The sequence below is a fragment of the Sorex fumeus genome, unplaced genomic scaffold, assembly GCF_029834395.1.
Source record: "Sorex fumeus unplaced genomic scaffold, SorFum_2.1 ptg000072l, whole genome shotgun sequence".
NCBI lineage: Eukaryota > Metazoa > Chordata > Mammalia > Eulipotyphla > Soricidae > Sorex > Sorex fumeus.
This window is the reverse complement of record NW_026606129.1, coordinates 9,536,119-9,551,238: the sequence shown is the minus strand read 5'-3', so window position 1 is coordinate 9,551,238 and position 15,120 is coordinate 9,536,119. Positions and strand designations below refer to the sequence as shown.

Sequence of the window (15,120 nt, the reverse complement as noted above, 5' to 3'; positions counted from 1 at the left end):
TGGGGGGACACAGACATGGGCCCCTGACCCGTGTGGGGTGTGGGGAACAGAGAGCAGGCAGAGGCGGCTGCAGGGAGAGGTTCAAAGCCTCCCGCACTCACTGAAAGCACCGAGATGTTCCACGGGACACTCAGACACCCGGACAGAAAACCGCAGGCGTCTGTTCGGCAAACAAGCGAAGTGGGTCACAGGGAGCAGCTGAAGGGACATGCAGCTTCTGGGAAGGGGCAGGGAAAAGAGTCCCGGAGGACCGGAGCACAGCGGGAGAAACCTGCAGGCGCCCAGCCCGGGAGGTTCCATCCCGGCACCACATATGGTGCCCCGAGCCCAGCCAGGATCCCTGAGCACAGAGCCAGGAGAAAGCCCTGAGCACTGCCAGGGGTGGCCCAAAAACCAAAAAAGAAAAAAAGAAGGAAAAAGCCACTGACAGGGCCGGGAGGGGGCCAGCCACAGGGCCGGGACACAGGCTCTGCCATGTGCGAGGTTCGAGCTCCGGTACTGCCCGGTTCTCTGCCTACCTGGTGGGAACAGCCCTGAGCACTGCCTAACCAAGCAAACCCAGGCCAAACTCCAGCACCAAGAAGACCTGGGTAGGCAAAGATTCCCGAGGTTACTTATAGTACCAGAAATTTAAAAAAAGTTGGGGCCAGAGCAACAGCACAGCCGGGAGGACGCTTGCCTTGCATGCAGCTGACCCAAGTTCCATCCCGGCACCTCATATGGTCCCGAGCCTGGCCAGGAGTGATCCCTGAGTGCAGAGCCAGGAGGAAGCCCTGAGCATCGCCGGGTGTGCCCCCCCCCCCCCAACCAATCACAGGGGCTGAAGAGATAGTCCAGCAGTTAAGGCACTTGTCCTGCACTCGGCTGACCCAGATTCGATCCCCGGCACCTCCTATGGTTCCCCGAACACTGCCAGGTGTGACCCCTGAGCACAGAGCCAGGCACAAGCCCTTCAACAAACCAAAAACCTTCAGAAGAGGAATCGGAAATTTCTAAGTCAATGAACTCGAATTTGTCCAAATTCAACCTTTTCTCTCCCTTGAAGCTCCTGTTAAGAAAATGAAGAGGCCAAAGAACGGAGGGGGGTGGGCAGGGGTCGTCTGTGCTGATTCTGACGGTCCAGCAACGCTGAATCGCTCCGGCAAGGCAAGAGTCACATACGCGAGAACAGGCGCGTGGAAGACGAGGGGACCCCACACCCCAACACACACACGAGCCACGGAGAATCCCAGTTCCAAGTGTGGGTGCAAGAAGTGGCACAGCCCCTCTGGGGACTGTCGGGGGGTTCTTGTCTTGTTTGTTTTTTATTGGGGGGGGATGGTTGGAACCACACCCAGTGGTGCTCAAGGGTCACTCCTGGCTCTGTGCTCGGCAATTTCTCCCGGTGATGCTCAGGGACCAAAAGGGATGTGGAATCCGACGCGGGCTGGCTGCGTCCAAGGCAAACGTCTCACCCACGGCACTACCGCTCTGGCCCTGTTGGTGAGGGTCTTGGAAAGTTCAGCATCTACATCCACGACCTGGTCACCCTGCGCCTCAGACGAGGTGACCGTCCCGGGAGACAGGAAAGCTCAGGTGTGGGGTGTCAGGGATGGAACCCGGGGGAACTGTGTGCAGGGCGAGCGCCCTCCCCGCTGCCGTCTCTCCAGCTCACGCCAAACACAAGCCAGTGTACACACCGGAGCTTTAGCCGGATCCTTTCCGAACTGGAAGCAATTCAGAACTCAGCAGCACGTGCGTGAATGCGACATGATGTAAAACTTGCTGCCACAGAGGCAACACAGGGAACTGCACAGCTGGGTCTCAAGAACATCGGGCTGAGCAAAAGGGTCCAATAAACCATGCTTAGAATAGGACTTAAAGAAAAGATCCTTCAGAGGCCGGAGCCATAGTCCAGCGGGGAGGGTGTCTCTGCCTTGCATGTGCCTGACCCAGGTTGGATCCCGGCATCCCACAGGGTCCAGCACCACCAGGAGTGACCCCTGAGTGCAGAGCCAGGAGTGACCCCGGAGCACCACTGGGTGTGGTTCCAACCATCCCCTGAGCACTGCAGGGTGTGACCCAAAAAGCAAAATTAAATGAACTTAAAAATATATATCTTATAGGGACTGGAGCGATAGTACAGCAGGGAGGGAACTCGGCTGGCATGTGGCAGACTCGGGTTCGGTCCCCAGCATCCCATATGGTCCCCCGAGCACCGCCCGGAGTAATTCCTGAGTGCAGAGCCAGGAGGAAGCCCTGAGCAGTCACTGGCCCATTCACTCCTTCACTCACTTGCTCACTCATCTACTCATTCATTCCCTCCGCCTGTTCCCTCACTCCCTCCCTCGCGTGATCACTCCTCGACCTCACTCACTCATACATTCATTTACACGCTCACGCCTTCACGCCTTCCCTCCTCCATCACTCGCACTCCCTGGGATGAGACGCTTATGTAGCTGCGTCAGACCCAAACAAACCTTTCGCCTTCACCATCCACAGAACGTCACAAAGAGAGGAGCGGGGCTGGGCAAGGGTCGGGGTGGGGGGTCGGGGTACCGCGGCTGAGCCCACAAGAGCCGCTGCGCCCGCTGCCGGCTAGGCCGTCACCCCCAGGCGTCACACACGGCTTGTCAGAGGCTTGGTGTGGGCGACTGGCCCTGGAACTCGCCCTTGGATGGGCTGAGTGACTGAATGAGTGGCCGCAGACAGGTCACCCTGAGCGGACCCCGGGTCACCACCAGAGGCCTCAGCATGGTGGGAAGAGCAGTGGAGAGCCGGGCTCGCCTGTGTGGGTCACTCACTGGCCAGGTGACCCTGGGCAAGGACGCGCAATTGTAGACTGGCCGCTCGCAGCCTCTCAGAGCATCAGGAAAGCGAGGCTGGAGCAATAGCATAGCGGGGAGGGCGTTTGCCTTGCACGTGGCCGACCCGGGTTCGATTCCCAGCATCCCGTATGATCCCCTGAGCACTGCCAGGGGTAATTCCTGAGTGCAGAGCCAGGAGGAACCCCTGTGCACCACCAGATGTGACCCAAAAAGCCAAAAAAAAAAAAAACCCATCAGTAAAGCAAGTACTGGGAGCCCCTGTGCGGGGCCGGGCCTGCAGGGCTGGGGGGTGAAGGGGGCAGGAGAGGAGAGCCCACCGCAGTCTGGATGCCCCCTTTGCTGCTACACTTGACTCCTGGAGAGAAGGAAACGGGGCCTGGGAGTACGAACAAGGGGAGGCCAGCACCCAGCTGCTGCCCAGCACTCACTGGGCCAGGGAAGGCCCCGGAGGCCCAGCCAGGAGGCGGCAGCTTCCAGCTGTGGTCGGCGAACCCCTGGACGCGACAGGCCCGCTCACAGCAGGGCCCCGAGAGCCCGCGGGGTCCGTCTGCCTGGTGGACGGCCTTGCGGCTCCGGAGAGGGCGCGTCCACCCCCAGCGCGAACACTGGGCCTCTGTGAGCCGGGCCGTGGGGCCAGCCAGCGAGCGCCACGCTCCAAGGCCAGCAGCCCGGGGCCGCGCCCTGCCTCTCTTTACCTTGGCACCTCATGCCCACGCCTAAATATAGATGCCCGCGTGGAACGGGCACCTGCCGGGGCCACCCACGGGCAGGCGCCGAGTCTGCTCGGAAGCTTCTCCCCGCCACACCTTCGCCTCCCTCGGCGGCAGGCAGGGATGGCCGTGGGCAGCAGGGGGGTACGGCCAGGCCTGCGGGCATGGCAGCTGGGCACAGGAGGCCCCCTGGCTCCCCCCCCCCCCCCGCCCCCAGCCCTCCCGGTACTTTTCCAGTCCCGGCCCCACGGGGAACCAACCCTGCTGGGCTCAGGAGCGGCACGAGCGAAGGACAGGGGCCGTGTGGCTCAAGGGTTCGAGCCTAGGCCTTGCCCACAAGAGGCCTCGGTTCAGTCCCCAGCCCTGCCAGGTGTGGCCAGAGGGCACTTAAAAAAAAAGGCCAGTGTTTTCCCTTCATAAAAATATTTCACAAAAACGACTGGCAACTGCCTGAGTCTTGTCTCTTTCCTTTTTCTCTCTCGGCTGAGGAACAGGCTCGGGGCTCAGAGGCCACGTTTTGGCTCAGAGGGAGGAAGAAGGGTTCTGGCACAGAGAAGGCCCCTCTCCTACCACCTGATTCTCAAACACAAGTAAATACAAATAAGCAAGAAGCTGCTCTCTGCCCACCCCGCTTTAAAAACCAGCCCTCTGCCACCCCGGGTCGTTTATAATGACGGTTCTCAGTCATGTAGGAAGGTCTTTCTGCTCCGATGTATTTATGGAACGGCTGACGGCTTTTCCAGAATGGAGGGGTTTGCGCGGGCGTCCCAGACTCCCCCAAGGCAGGGGCGGAAGGATCGAACCCCGACGGAGATGCCAGCTGGGCCCTGCTCTTTACAAATCACACTCAAAAACCGATTCATCTTCCTTAATAAATTACCCAGAGATGGACGGGGGCAAGATCACCCGGAGGAGGGTCGCAAAGAGATCATTTTCCCTGTTTGCCTGGCGATGACAGGGATGGAGGAAGGCTGGGAGCACACGGTCGGGGCGGCACCGGAGCCCTAGAACATTCCCAAGCGTAACAGCCCCTCCCACCGCCCACCCCTGTCTGGCCAGGCGAGCACTGCGGGGGGCAGGGTTGGAGGGTGCCTTGCGGGGTGCTGCCAGCCATCCTGTCCCAGCCCTCCGGGAAAGGCTCCACTTGGCATCCTGGCCCTGCGCAGAGGCCGACTCAGGAGCGCTCTGCTCCCTTCTTCTGCCTCCTTCTCTGTCCACCACCAGAGCGGGGCCCCTGGCCGCCTGCTGCTGGCCCCTGTGATGCTGCCGGGGACAGCCTGGGCCCTCCTGCTCGTGGCCCCCAGCACACGCAGCACGTGGTACACACAGGATGGTATTCGTGCCGAGCGAGTGTGCCCGTCCCAGTTCAGCAGGGCCCGCGCCGAGGGCAAGAGAGGGGCCGATGGCGGCCCAGGGCATCGCTGGACAAGCAGCCACCCCCCACCCAGCACCCATCCGGGGCATCTTCCTCCATCCTGAAACTGCGCCCGTGGGCTCTGCAGGCACCATGCTGCCCGTGAAGGCTCTGCAGGGGCCTGTGTGCGCGTCCGCTGCTTGAGGGAAAACTCAGGGCCTTGTGAGGCATCTCCCCAGGGAGCCCCTTCCCCAAACAAGGAGGCTGCTTCCTAGGTGAAGACTCTGGAAGATTCCAGAAAACGATAGGGTCAAACTGGGATCTCAGCCTTCTCCCGACCAAGGCCCCTTTCTGACCTCACTTCCTTCCTGCGACCCTCCATGTCTTGTGAATGGGCCCTAACCGTACGTTGTGGATGCGGGTGCCTACAGGAGACCCCCGTGGCCCCCCAGATGAGAAATGCTGGGGTAATCAGATTATTATTATAATTTTTGGTTTTTGGGTCACACCCAGCGATGCTCAGGGGTTACTCCTGGGTCTGCACTCAGGAATTACCCCTGGTGGGGCTTGGGGGACCATACGGGATGCCGGGATCGAACCTGGATCAGCTGCCTGAATTAGATTTGATGGGATTTTTTTTCTTTTTTGGGGGTGCCCTATAGCCTTCAGCTCTGCTGTCTGCAGGGCTGCAGGGGAGCGGGTCTGAGCCTGTTTCCCTCCTGCCCTGCACAGGTGTGTGTGTGTGTGTGTGTGTGTGTGTGTGTGTGTGTGTGTGAGAGAGAGAGAGACAGAGAGAGAGAGAGAGAGAGAGAGAGAGAGAGAGAGAGAGAGAGAGAGAGAGACCCTGGCAAGGCCGGGATCTCTCTGCAAAGTGGTGAGGAGAGTGTGGGGGGCAGGGGGCTCCCCTCAAACAAGTGAGGATTGCTGTGATGAAGGGGGGGTATGCCGGGAAACTACAGGGAGCGTGTCGGTCTCCAGGGAACCAATCCTGACTCCTCCCACTCAGCGAGCCGCTTGCACATTTCTCAGAAAACTCAAACTCAGAAGTGTGACAGCATCTCTGAGACCCCCGTGACCGCGGACCCCCCAACGAGCCCACCCCAGCCAGCTTGCAGCGTCTCTCTGCCACAGAGGAGATGGCGATCCGGGGGGGGGGCTCCCACGGGCCACCCAGTCCCCTGGGACCCCCAGAGCCCTGTGCCCACCTGATCTGCAATTTCCAAAGTAAATGTGGGGCCTGGAGAGGTGTGGGGGGCCTCTTCCTCTCAGGGGCGGGGCTGGGGGTGCAGCACCTCCCGGAAACACACTGGGGAGACCCGCAGTTGCAAGTCCTCGGATTCCCAGTTCCTGCCTCTTCCTGCCACACCTCTTTGCCCTTTTATTGGGGGTGGGGGTAGTGCTCAGGGCCTATTCCTGACTCTGTGCTCAGGGGTCACTCCTGGAAGGGCTTGCGGACCATATGCAGTGCCAGGGTGGAAGCTCAGCGCCCATGTCATCTCTGCAGTCCTACAGATAGATCTGGTTTGGGGTCACTCCTGGCAGTGCTCAGGGCTTACTCCTGGCTCCAGGCCCAAGGGTCACTGGTGGCCATGCTAGGTGCCCGGCACTGAACCTGCGTCGGTCTGACAAAGGCAAACGCTCCACCCAGTCACGAAAGGCAAACAGCTCTACCCACTGTATTATCTTTTTGGCCCCTTTAAAGTTTTTTAATGGGGGAAGTAAAAGGACCCAAACATGCAAGTCAACGCAAGAGGAAAAGTTTCTGACGTCCCCTCCCAAGTTTCATCAGCCTGGGATCACGGGAACACCCTCCGCCTAACTAACGCAGGGGACGGCAGCCACCCTGACTCTCCAGAAGCCGCCTCAGCACAACGGGGAACAGTTCAAGGAAACCACCATTAGGGCCCCAGTCTGACTCTGGGCTGGCAGCCTGGACAGCACACTGCACAGGCGACAAGAGCGGCCTCCAGACAGCTGCCACAGAGGCTGGTAGGCCCCAGGTTGGAGAAGGGACCCACTAGGGAGATGGGGCCACCATGCCTAGTCCTGAACAAGGGGCTGCAGCCACAGGGCCGGTCGTGGTCCTGGTGCCCGGATGGGGAGCCTGCGTGCCCCTGGGAGTCCAATGCAGTGCCCAGCTGGGGAGCCCTGCGCCGTGCCCCTGTGAGCGCAATGCAGTGCTCTTCTGGGGAGACTCCATGTGCCCCTGTGTGCGCAGCTGCTGACCAGGCTCCCGGGGCAAGTCCAGGCTTCGGACTGTGCGGGACCCCCACCCCCACCGATCACCAAGCCAGGCAGGGTCGCCCACCGATCAGGGAAGCCCCCGGAAAGGTGGAGAGACTGGAGGTCGGGGGGAGGGGCTCTGCGCCCTCCCCCAAGTTTGCCAGGGTCCTGGGGGCTGAGATAAGAGGCCACGTGGTGCGAGGACACGGCCGGCCCAAGGGGCAGTGCAGCGCACATGCCCGGAAGTCAGGCCTGCAGCCCGCAGCCCCTGCAGAGCACGTGACCGGAAGCTGGGGCAGCAACCAGCGTGGAGGAGGGCTGCAGAGCACGTGGGCAGAAGTCGGGGCGGCTGCCCATTCGGGTCTGAGGATCACGTGACAGTAAGTCGGGCCAAGCAGCACCAGCTGCTGCAGGGCATGTGACCGGAAGTCAGGCTCGGAACTGGCCACTAGCCTCCTTCCTGCTGCAGTTCAACAGTCCGGGTGCCCCCGGCCCCGGGCCTCGCGACGTCACTTCCTGCAATGCACCCGGGGCAGGGGTGAGGGGGCGAGCGGCCGGACACGGGCAGCACCTGGGACGGAGGGGCGTCCACAAGGCTTGGCCTTCACGAGGCCCATGGGGTCAGCGAGGCTGCCAGAGCCCAGCAAGAGGCACCGTGTCACATGCTGAGGTCGGAGCCAGCGCCCTGCCTCCTGACTTGGGGAGCGCTCAGGAGAGGATGGGGGAGACCACCCAACGTGCGGGGCACACAGGGCGCCCCCAGACCGCGGGCCTGGGCTGGTGTCCACCTGCTGGCGAGATCCCGGATGCGGCAGACACGGACGCGGCTGGACCAGGCGCTGAGCCCAGAGCTCGGGCATGGCTCTGCCCGGGGCAGGGGCATTGCTCAGTCCCGCGACAGGTCTGAGTCTCAGCGACCCAGAGGAAGGGGCGGTGTCGGAGCGTTTTGGGATGGAAACCCAGTCGTGAGCAGCTCTGTAACTGTGTCTCACTGTGATTCAGTTAAACACGGAGAAGGTGAGTCGGAAGTTGCAGCCACTGACACGCTAGCTAATGTCAAGCCGGGGATCGGGTGGGGGTGGGAGGGAATAGCGAACCCGGGTGGAGGGAAGCTGACACTGGTGGTGGGACTGGTGTTGAAACAGCATCTGCCTAAAACTCAACTGCCGATAACTTTGTAAGTCACAGCTCTTTAATGAAATAAACTTTTAAAGAAACTTTTAAAGAGAAGCAAGGTGGTTGGAGGGGGCGGGGCTCTCACCTGGCTCCAAGGCCCGCCCAGGTGAGAGCCCCGCCCCCAGCCTCTCCCAGTACTGTGGCCCACTGGCCACCCACCTGCAGTGGACTCCGGATGCTTCTTTGCTCCCCATTTAAGTTCTGGCTCAGGCAGGGACCGCCCAGCATCCCTGAATCCAGACACTAGAAGCAGGAGATACACATCACAGCGGAACTCGGGGTTCCCTGACATACCCCGCCCCCCCCAGCCCCCACCCCAAGGCCCACCAGGCTCTGTGTGGCTAAGCCCTTCCCAGGATGGCTTCTAACAGGCGGCCCGCTGCCAGACACACTATACCGCCATCCCCAGGTCCAGCAGTGTCCAAGGTCAACCTTGAGCCCCGCAGACTGAAAATCTCGCTGCTGCTCTGGTTTCTTTCTGGACCATATCCCGCGGTGCCTGGGGGTGACTGCTGGGTGGCCCTGAGGCCCAAGCTCCCTCTGCTAAGCCACCACTTGGCCCTCGGGCTCTCAGAGCTTCTAGGGGCAGGGCCTGTGGGCCAGGGCTAGCAGAATCCGCCCACAGAGCCGGAAGCCCGAGCCTTTCATCTCTAAGTGACCCCCAGGGGCCTCTCTATCATTTCCGCTGTTTCCACCAAAATAAACACATGGACCCAGGCGATGGGCTGTCCGGTGTGCAGCTTCCACAAGGCAGCTACCGGGGAAGGGCTGTGAGCACTGGGCCTTCTGCGGGAGGGCCCCTGGGGTCCGCTGGTGCCAGACCCATAGTGGAGTGACCAGGTGGCCGGGAGGTGGCCTCTGCCCCCTTCCCCCGCTCATGCGCCAAAGTTATTTCTGCTTCCAAATGCCCTGCAGCCTTTGAGTGGGGAGGGGAGAGAGCGAAGGCAGAGGGCAGTGTTGAAACTGCCTGTTTAAGATGGTGTGAAGGAGCCTTGCGCCACACTTGGCAGGGGACAGCGGGTCACTGTGACCAGGACTGGACGCGGGACACTTGGCACGGCTCCCCCGCTGGCCCCTAAGGATAGCCTTGGAACCAAATCGGACTCCGAGTCACCGCCTGGAGACCTTCAGGGGCGGCAAGGAGCTAAGGACGGGACCTGGGCTTCCCGTGGGACAAAGGGACAGCCGGCTGGGGGTGGCCCCCTCCCACCCCACCCCTGCTCAACCCCCTCCTCCAGATGCACCTCCAGCCTGTGCTCTGAGGCACACAGTCTGCACACAGTCAGGCTCTGCTTCACAGCACAGTCAGGCTCTGCAGACCTTTTCTTCCCAGCTGGAGCAGACGCCAAAAGACAGGGATGGAGCACTTCTTCCTTTCCCGAAAAACCCTCTCTCCTTATTTCTCCTCCCTCCTGCCTGGCCTCTGGCTTCTCCTAATTTTTTTTTTTTTTGCTTTTTGGGTCACACCCGGCGATACACAGGGGTTACTCCTGGTTCATGCACTCAGGAATTACTCCTGGCGGTGCTCGGGGGACCATATGGGATGCTGGGAATCGAACCCGGGTCGGCCTCATGCAAGGCAAACGCCCTACCCGCTGTGCTATTGCTCCAGCACCCCCCCCCCCCCCCGATTTTGCTTTTTCTAGACTGTCCTGGCATGGGAGGAGCCTTCTGGCACCTCTGATGGGGCAACACAACTCCTCGGGCAGGGTAACTCTTGCTTAGTGCCAGGCCATAACCCAGGTCTGAGGGAACCAGTTTTCCACTCATCCGCTGAGAGACGTCTTGGTCCCTGGCGATCGTGGGCACTATGGCTAAACCTGTGTGCGGGTTTCCGGGTGGACGTAAGCTTTGGTGCCTCGGAGTCAACGCCAAGGATCTGCCTGGTTGGCAGGAGCACGGTGGGGTTTGGAGGAAACTGCCGGCCGTTCCCTAGTGAAGATGCAGAAACCGCTATGTTGCACTCCTGCCCTGCCCCCCACTCCCTCGCCTTCTGTTTGGTCTGCGGCCTCATGCATGGAAGGCGTGAGCTGGACCTCTGAGCCGGGGCACTGGCCACGGTGACCAAGAGTTTCTGAGCTGTAGAGGTGGTCAGTCCGGGTGCCTTGGATCTACGATCACTTTTTTTTTTTTTTTGTCTTTTTTGGGTCACACCCAGCTCTGCCCAGGAGTGACTCTGCACTCAGGTATCACTCCTGGCGGCGCTCCGGGGGACCCTATGGGATGCCGAGGACTGAACCCGGGTCGGTCACGTGCAAGGCAAACACCCTTCCCTCTGTGCTATTGGTCCGGCCCCCAAACAGGAAGCAGTTTAAGAGCCTGGGCCAGCAGTACAGTGGGCTCCGAGGGTGAAGCACAGGCCCTTCCTGGTGGAAGACCACCTGGTCCCTCTGCTGAGGGGGGCAGGGCCTGAGCAGGAGACAGTGTGGCTACATCGGGAGGTGACTGTACCCCAAGGAAAAGAAACCCCAGGGCAACGTCCCAGGCCGCTGGGCGCCTCCTCTCAATCCACACAGCAAGCGGCTGAGACTCCAGTAGAAATGGGGCCCTCGCCCCATCGTCCAGTGCTCCGCGCCCCTGAGCCAAAACTGGGCATACCTAAGTGCTGACAACGGTCGGGTCTGGACACAACCCAAGGGGCCAGGGGCAGGAGTGGGCAGGACTCATCTGTGGGCCAGAGACAAAAAGAAAGGGCTTGACGGTATCGAACAAGGACAAAGCTCTAAATCCAAGGTCACCAAGCGGTGGAGGGGAGGAAGAGGCAGACTGTGAGTGACACACGGGCAGGCCTGGGGGAAGGGTTTGGGGTCCTCTGGTGGCAGCAGGGTGCAGTCACTTGGGACACCGAAGCCATAAACGTTAACACGACTGAACCGGGTTATCCAAACGACAAGAACAAAACTCAAAGCAACACAACGTGCGTCCCGCGAAGAGCCCCCGCTTCAAGAGTAACGCACGGATTAAACGCGCGCTCCCCCGAGGCCTCCACTCAGAACTTGGAACAGAGCAGAGGCCCTGAAAGAAGAAGCGGCTATTTTTATTCCTGCCGCTGTCAGGCTCTCTCCTAAAGCATCCCAAGTATGACTGCATGAGTCCATTTGGTCTTCGTGGTTATTCTGGGACGGGACACTCACCCCACGCGAAGGCAGACCCAAAGTTTGGCACACGGATACACGGATGGCATGGCGGGGGGTGGGGGGGGAGGATGACCTGCTGTGGTTGGGCGGTGCTCCCTCCCACCAGAATGCAGGGCCAGGTGCTGGGGTCCTGACCCTTGGCGTGGAGCTTATGACGAAAAAAAAAAGTATTTTTTTTGGGGGGGGGTCGAGCCCAGGAAATGAGAAGGGTGTTGGCAGCTCTCCAGGTAGACTAGGGTGGCACCGGGGGCTTTGTGGGCGTGGGGGGAGCGGCCCATGGTCCTGGCGTGGCCACACCCAGAAGCTACAAGCCAACAGGTGTGGCCATCTGAGACCAGCAAGAAAGAGTGGAACCAACTGTTTTGGGGGCGCCCGTGCCCTCTCAGCACAGAATGCTGGGAAATGACCAGAGAAGCGACTGTTTGCTCCACCCCAGAGATGAGGGTGGGGGGGAGGGCATCCCGCAAAGGGTGTTTTGGGGTCCGTGGTTAAGACATTCTCCAGGAGGGCCTAAGGGCAAACGAGAGGTTGGAGTGTCAAATGCCTGCTCAGGTGAGTCTGTCTGTCCAGCTACCCAATCCACACAGGACAGGGAGCCCCAGAGGTCCAGGCTGTCGGGGGAAGGGCAGGGGCCAGGCACTGTCCCAGGGCCGGAGGAGAGTCAGCAAGACGACTCCTCCAGGAGGTGTGGGGTGGCTGGCATGACCCTTCCGGACAATGCCAGCTGGCTGGGGAGGGCACAGGGCAGGCAGCAGGAAGAGGCTTCGGGAACGGGGCCAAGAGCCCGCCAATCCGACTCAGATCCCCATCAGGAAGGCTCGCGGAGGGAGAGCCCGGAAACACCCACCACGTCCCCAAGTCCCGGAAAATGTGACTCTGTCACCAAACCCGGCCCCTTCCAGGTGGCTCCCACTTTACCGAAATAGTTCCTGAAAAGTTGGCGGGCGCGGCTTGGAGTCAGGTTTTCCTAGTGAGTCACAGCAGGCCTGGGGGACGGGGGTGGGCAAACAGAGCGGCAGTGACCCCAGGACAAAAACCAAGATCCTGCTGAGTTCAGCCTAATTCCAAAGGCCAGAAGTGCTGGCAAAATGGAGAGGGTGAGTGTGCAGTGATGGGGTGAGTGTGCAGTGAAGGGGTGAGTGTGCAGTGACAGAGTGAGTGTGCCGTGACCGGTGAGTGTACAGTGATGGGGTGAGCGTTCAATGACTGGTGAGTGTGCTGTAGCTCAGTGAGTGTGCAGTGTCAGGGTGAGTGCAGTGACCGGTGAGTATACAGTGACAGGGTGAGTGTGCAGTGACAAGGTGAGTGTGCTGTAGCTCAGTGAGTGTGCAGTGTCAGGGTGAATGCAGTGACCGGTGAGTATGCAGTGACAGGGTGAGTATGCAGTGACAGGGTGAGTGTGCAGTGACAAGGTGAGTGTGCTGTAGCTCAGTGAGTGTGCAGTGTCAGGGTGAATGCAGTGACCGGTGAGTATGCAGTGACAGGGTGAGTGTGCAGTGACAAGGTGAGTGTGCTGTAGCTCAGTGAGTGTGCAGTGACAGGGTGAGTGCAGTGACCGGTGAGTATGCAGTGACAGGGTGAGTGTGCAGTGACAAGGTGAGTGTGCTGTAGCAGAGTGAGTGTGCAATAATGGGTGACTGTAGTGAGGGGTGAGTGTGCAGTGACAGGGTGAGTGCAGTGAAGGGTGAGTGTGCAGTGACAGGGTGAGTGCAGTGAAGGGTGAGTGTGCAGTGACAGGGTGAGTGTAGTGAGGGGTGAGTGCAGTGACGGGGTGCGTGTGCAGTGACGTGTGCTGCACGGGCCAGAAGCTGCCCCCCCGCCCCATGTAACCCCTACCCCCCTGGCCCTTCGCGTTCTGCAGGAGGGACTGAGAGTCCAAAGCTGTCCATGTCGTAATTGCTATTTATTCAACGAGAAAGGGGGAAGGAAAAAAAAATCCTGAGCCCTGGGCGCTTTAGGAAAAGCCGCGCAGAGAAGGTTCTTCAGCTACCGCGGGTGAGCCAGACGCCCCGGTCCGGTCCCTCGGAGCTGGGCTGAGTGTGCAGCGCCCGTGGATAAAAACCCACTTTAGGGCCTCGATGGGGGCGAGGCTCCAGACCTCCCACCTGCAGGATTTTCCAGCCACCAGAGCCGGCGGGCCGCTGGGAGACTACATTTCCCAGCCTGCCTCGCGCACCCGGCACCCACGTGACCCGCGGCTGGCCAATGGCACGACGGCAGCGGCCCGGTCCGGGCGCCGAGACAGGAAGCAAACACGCCGCACAGTCGGCCTGTGGACCCCGTGTCCACAGAGCCAGGGATGCCCCTGCGGGCCCCTGACCTCCGTCTGGAGCGAGCATTCCCTGCAGCTAGCAGCCCGGCAGGAGCCGGTTCGGCGCAGGCCTGCACAATGCAGCGGCGTGGAACTCATCACCTTCGTTTGATGCACGCGCGATAAAGGGCCCAGCGTGAGGGCTGGTCCCACCCGGCCCAGGTCTTGGGGTTGCACCCACCAGGTCCAGGGACTCGGCCCGGGCTCAGGGCTGATCTCAGAGAGGTCAGAAACACACGCAGGGCCCCGAAGCCACGTGTGCGGCCGCAGCCCAGGAGAGGCAAGAACATTAGCCAGAACATGGAGTGCAAGGCAGGAAGCTCCGTGGGTGAAAACAGCCACGCAGATGGCCTGGCTCGCACCTCACAGCTCAGGAGACCCCCAGGCCACGACCCGCAGCAGCAGCACCAGCCACTTGTTGTCATAAGCAACATCAAGTAAACGAATTAGTGCCTGCGAGGGAGCAGGCTGGCGGAGGGAAGGGCACGCCGGTGTCGGAAACAACTGTATTGTGAACAACACTGTAAATCACGGTGTGTAAATAAAGTTCAAACAATAATAATAATTAAAAAAAATCCCATGCTGGAGTAGGAGAGAGTAGAGCGAGCAGAGCATTTGCCTTGCACAAGGCCTACTAGGGCTGGATCGCCCTCATCCCATATGGTACCCAGAGCCGGGTCAGGAGTGATGGCATGGGTATTGGAACGTTATATGCCTGAAACCCAATCGTGAACAACCTTGTAACTGAGTATCTCACTGAGATCCCATTTAAAAAAAAAAAAAAGAGGAGAGATCCCTGAGCACAGAGACAGGAGTAAGTCTTGAGCACAGAGACAAGAGTAAGTCCTGAGCATCGCTGTGTGTGGCCAAAACAAAAAATATAGCACATGTTTATTAATGCCTAGGCTTTGAGATGGCTGTTCTTCAGATTTTTAAATAGAAGAACTGTTATTTTATGTGCAAAGAACTTCCACTGTTTCTGCTCAAAGGTGCACAGTTGGGATGACAATTCGGGGAAGGTGACTTGGTCCCAGGGAAGGGACAGTCTGCGTGCTACATGCACCACGGGGCACAGCAGCAGAGACACGGGGCCCAAATGCTGCGTCAGACCTCGCCTGTTGATGCCGTGTGGCAGGAACTCGGCCACCTTTTTTTCTTGCTGGCTCTACTGGCTGGCCACTGCCTTCTCCTGCAGTAAGCCAAAAGGCACTGGTTTGCTGCTTATGAAAGTACTCTGATGATTGTATCCACATAATCTCCCCTATAATTCTATACATTTATTTTTAGGGGCGAGGGGTGGGGCAATGCCCAGTGGAACTCAGGCTACTCCCAGCTCTGTGTTGAGGTTGGGGGCCAGGGGGAGATCTTGCTCCTGAGGGTGCGTGGGCCCACGTGGTGCAGG

General features: G+C 60.1%; 2 protein-coding genes across 2 annotated transcripts in view; both read right to left on the bottom strand.

The window, feature by feature from the left end:
• The window catches only part of ATG7 (autophagy related 7), a 175,687-nt gene that overhangs the window by 4,797 nt on the left and 155,770 nt on the right, over positions 1-15,120 (bottom strand). The gene's annotated exons all lie outside the window — the stretch shown is intronic.
• Positions 1,617-15,120, bottom strand: part of SLC6A1 (solute carrier family 6 member 1) — a 298,182-nt gene continuing 284,678 nt past the window's right edge. The window contains exon 15 of the mRNA XM_056129623.1: positions 1,617-1,626. The gene's annotated coding sequence lies outside the window, so the exon portion shown is untranslated. The remainder of the gene's footprint in view (positions 1,627-15,120) is intronic.